Source organism: Carica papaya, chromosome 2 (genome assembly GCF_054855325.1).
Source record: "Carica papaya isolate Zhongbai chromosome 2, ASM5485532v1, whole genome shotgun sequence".
NCBI lineage: Eukaryota > Viridiplantae > Streptophyta > Magnoliopsida > Brassicales > Caricaceae > Carica > Carica papaya.
Window position 1 is genome coordinate 25,225,484 of NC_142310.1, and position 5,403 is coordinate 25,230,886.

Below are 5,403 nucleotides of genomic sequence, written 5' to 3' on the forward strand. Positions count from 1 at the left end.
GCTTTGATTATTTCTCTAGCCCTTTAGATGGGTTTATGAGGCTCTAACATTGGTTCTAACTGGCCAATGAAAGAGACTATTTAGTGGGTATGTATACGTACCATTAGAACTCGTACAATGATCGTTTACATTGATTCTTTTATTTTGTTTATTTAGCTATTTTTTCACCTTTAAAAGTTACAGAGTTCTTACTTTCTACTTATGTTATTGTATGATGCTCAATTTGACATTTTTAAGTTTTTACTTTTTCTTATAGGAGATAATTGAAGCTAATATAGAGGGTAAATTAATGAGTATGTTGAATATGGTCATTTTCTTTGATTTCTACACTTACACCTAAGAGAGTGAGCAGATAATCAGAGTTTTCTATGGTTAGAACAAGTTAACTGAGCTGGTAAATTAACGTGGCATCAAGCTTGCAATAAGGATCTAATACATGGAGTTTTTTCTTTGAAGAAAAGAAAATGAAGGGGATTGGTGGTAGTTAAGGCTATAGGAGGATTATAAAACTTATCAGAGTATATATTTAACTTTTCTTGTCTACTTGTATAAGATCTTAATATAGTTATTAATTGAAAATTATATATATGATTTTAGTTTGAAATCGATATATAAATTAAATATATAGATTTAATGAAGGAAATGTAATATGTTTTTGCATGTATATATGTGTATTATTAATTTTAATTTGCAGGCCTTCTGAAGATCAAAGAAGATACTGGGCAGTTCTTTGGTTACTTTGAAACTTTGTTGTGACTTGGGAACGGATTATTAGTATGTCTAGATTAGAAGAGTATAAAAAACAAATACAATATTACATATGAAATGTTTGCAAATCATTATAATTAGCTAAAGAGCAAGTCTTATATATATATATATATATGTATAAAGTGAGTCAAAAGAAAAGGTGCGCGTATATAATTGTGGTACGATGATGGTAATTAAGGAAGTGTCTATGAATCCGGTTCCTCGTGTGTGGCTAATTTATTGTATATATAAAAATAAAGATTTATGTAACCTGCTCATCACATTATGGGCTTGAGTTCCAAATGCACATTTTCAATTCAAAAATGAATCTTCCTATAAGTTGAGTTAGGCAGACGGTAAAAAAGGAGAGCAATTATATATGCAAGTATATATATATGTATTACACTTTTTTGAATGTTAAATGCTAGATGCAGAATCTTTTATTTAAATCTTTAATTGTATATAGAAAAAATATATACACACATAATATTTTAGTGCCTCAAACCATATGTATAGTATACAATTTGAAATAATTTATTCCCATATCTATATTGAAGCAAACTAGTTTAATATACCAAAGGATTTGTTAAATAATTAGGGAGTTAATTAGTTTAATTATGATAATTTTTCTTTGAATTGATCAATATGTAAATTAATTTAATATATGCTATATAATTCATTATAATTACAATATATATGATTATATAATTCATAAAGAAAAACATTAATTATATGACATGATGCGACAAGACCATCAAAAGTTGTGTTTTTCTCGTTGATATTTTTCTTTCTATTGATATTTACCAAAACATCATTAAAATTTAGATGCTCACCTTTCCATTCACATATACAAACATCTCAATATATATTTACCTACCTTAACATGTATTCCTTCTATCGCTACCTTATATATTACATGTGTATATACATATATGTATATATCAACTGGACGAGACAACTAATATCCAGCATGCAATTGGTTTATAGTTAGTTTGCTGGACATGCAAACTTTAATTTGTAAGAGTTCAAAATTTTCCGTGCAAAACATACTTACTAATACACTCCAAGAGTATTCTAATACCATAAAAAATTAGTTATGATATATATATGTATATGATATATACATGGATATATATTGTGATTAATATTTGTTCTTGTGCTGTGAAATATATAAGTCAATTTAGTCAAAAAAAAATCATATAAACAATATAATGATCAAACTAGTAAAAGTAGAGAAAAGACATGAGAGGGTAAAAAACAATATATTTTAGAAATTTAGGATAAAAATAACTATTATTATTATTTAAATTTGATATAGTAATAACAAGGACTCAAAGTATAAAACAAGAGATAATTTTAATTTAATCAAGTACATTTCTCTCATTTATGATAAATACAAACATTAGCAAATTCAAAAAAAACATTTTAATGTCACAAAATCTCCTATTAATTTACAAGGTAATGGTATGTTAATCTATTGTATCATTTTGAGTTCAACTATTAGTTCAACAACTTTCTAACTAATGCCATTGACTTTTAAAATTATAAATTTAAATTATTGTTAATATGTAACGTGAACTTTGATATAGAAAAAAAAAGATATCTATGGTTTTTGTATTTTCTTTTTTAAAAAAATTAAAAAGTAAAATGGTAGTAATTGTAAGAGATCAAGACATACAATTAAGTTGGATTGTTAGGTGGTGGCCATATTAGTTGAGGGTTAAGAGATAATATTTGTGAGTGTGGTTACCAAGTATAATTGACTTCAAGTGTGAATGTATGTTGGGGATAATACAGAAGAGAGTAGGTAGATACATGCATTATAGTGAAGCAATAGTTTTTAATTAAAATGGATGGTCACGATTGAATAATTTTATATAAGTACAGCCTTGCAACAATTTACTAATTAATTTTTTATAATTACATTACCTTAAATCAAAAGATTTTCCCATATCCCCTACTAAAAACATAACATTTATGGAGATAGTTTGGGTATTCCACTTGCAGTTTTAGAATGCACCACATCTTACCTTACATTGTATATTCTACTATATTAAAATGATCCACCCCCATTTCTTATTAATAGCTATTCAACCGTTGTATCATTTTATATATACCCCCTCCCGCCCCTTGGGAACACATGATAAAATACCATGACTAGAAAGAAGGTTAAGCTTGCTTATATCACTAACAACTCTGCAAGAAAAGCCACATTCAAGAAAAGAAAGAAGGAGCTGATGAAGAAAGTGAGCGAACTTAGCACTCTTTGCAATGTCAAAGCCTGTGCAATTATTTACAGCCTTTATGACTCGCAACCAGATCTTTGGTTTTCCGCTCTCGGAGCCCAACACGTGTTTGTTGCCTTTAAGAGGATTCCCGAGATGGAGCAGAGAAAAAAGATGGTGAATCAAGAGAGTTTCTTGCATTAAAAGATCACTAAGGCAACGGACCAGCTAAAGAAGCAGTGCAATGATAATTGCGAGAAAGAGATAACAGATATCATGATATACTCGAGGGATCTGGTAGAATATGCGAAACATTTGGCAATAGTGCTAGGGATACTTCGAAGAGCCAAGTTGTATGCAAAGTTCAGTAGATGTGAGTTCTGGTTGGATCAAATAGCATTCTTGGCCAATATTGTGTCGAAAGATGGGGTATCTGTTGACCCAGCAAAGGTAGAGGCAGTGGTAATGTAAGAGGATGGAAACACTCAGCAAGTCACCTCAGTATTAAGGAATAATATTTTCCTCAAAGAAAATCCCGATATAATCCAAATATCTAAAATAATTAATATTTTGATTAATCTGAAATTTAAATATAATTCTAATAATTTTATTTTAGTCAAAACATGCAATATTTTAAATAATTAAAATATATTGGAGAATCTCTAACGATCATAAATAAATTTCACGATACAATTATTTTGTTCAGAATATGGAAAAAACCTGAAATAAATAATTTTCAAACTCAACAATCTGTGAATTGTTAACTAATACTTTATGCAAGAAGAAATGTACAATATATACATATAAATATTTAAAAATATACATTCACATAGAATAATAAATATAGAAAAAAATTTTGACGGCTAATTTTAAACACTTTAAGCAATTAATATTTTGAATTTCTTTTACATATATAAATACTCAAAAATCTATGATATATAGTTTCTTACTACTAAAAAAAATGTTACTGATATAAAACAAGACCATATTTAACTCCAGTGACACAAACAACAACATTAAATTTTTTTCAATATTATAGTATGGCTCTAGTAACTAGTACGATGTTGCAATTGATTCTTAAAGACAATGACAAGTATTTAACCTTTCTTAGTGGGATCACTTATTCGAAACCAATTTATACTTTTGCGATAACAGTTTCAAAATTTCATAAGACACTAAATACTTTTTTAAAATGAAGATAAATGTAATAATACAATAAATTATAATTAATTTTAACATATGATAGCATTATATATTTATTTTTGTGTTACATAAGAGTCGAATCTTCAATTCTTATTTTTATAGAGGTAGAGAAATACCACTTCATTTAAAAGTCAAGTATTATCATGCCTTAATTATATTTAACTTTTAGAAGGATTGGTTTCTATTAAGGTAGTTAGTAATGAAGTAAAGATCCTAGAATTGGAACTATTGGGCCTTTGGCTCGATCATTAAGGGATGGCATTAGTTCCCATTAATGAAGAACACGTCTACTCACAATTTTATATAAAAAGTTAACAAGTTAGCCAAATTATCACCTACATACCTTTTTATATAATCTGTTAACTTCTAACATCAACAATTTTCTAATAAAAATGTATTGAATGTATTTATTTATTTGTTTTTGTGAATATGTCAATTTAGTGATATATAAAAGAACTTAAGTTCAATTACTTTGTTTAAAATTAAATTTGCAGTCCGTTTTATGTATGGATTATAGAACTAATTATATTGATATTTAATTGTAACATTTCATTTTCTTACATAATTGTTTACATTAATATTTAATTTTAATTGTATTGAAATTTTTAATTAAATAGTTAGCATAAGTTTTAATTTAAAAAAAATTCAATTACACAATTAACACAAGTACAACATATTAATAAAGTGCCATCTTTACTAAATAAAGGGAAGTAAACATGGTTAGTTATATTCGATAAATCACTCTTTTATCATTGTAAGTGTATATATATATATATATATATATAATCTCTTTAAATAAGACACACACAACAAAGTTATAATATTTAAGAATACAAAAAGAAATAAAAAGATAAAAAAATCATAACACATTACATCAAAAAATCATAACACAATACATCCTTTATAGATAAGCCAAATTCAAAATTAATAAGTGAAATAGAAAGTATACCTTTATAAATCATATGGAAGTTTCCTTGTTTTAATGTGTTAAAAACTCATACCTAAGGTGTAACGACCCTGGAAATTTAAAAAAAGGAAATGTATGTAAAAATTTTGAATGCGGAAGCGAAATAAAAAGTTCTGATTAATATCCCTTACACAATAACTGAAACGTACTAACAATATGAAAGAATAATTTAACTAAAAGAAATACTAGAAATGAAATACTATAAGGAAAACTATAAAATATTTAGGCATCTACTCGCCGTCTTCCTGCGGAATGGGCTCG

At 26.9% G+C, this 5,403-nt stretch overlaps 1 pseudogene; it reads left to right on the plus strand.

The window, feature by feature from the left end:
- The first annotated feature begins 2,900 nt into the window (after positions 1–2,900).
- On the plus strand, positions 2,901–3,443 carry LOC148268901 (agamous-like MADS-box protein AGL80 pseudogene; annotated as a pseudogene).
- The last annotated feature ends 1,960 nt before the right edge of the window (positions 3,444–5,403 follow it).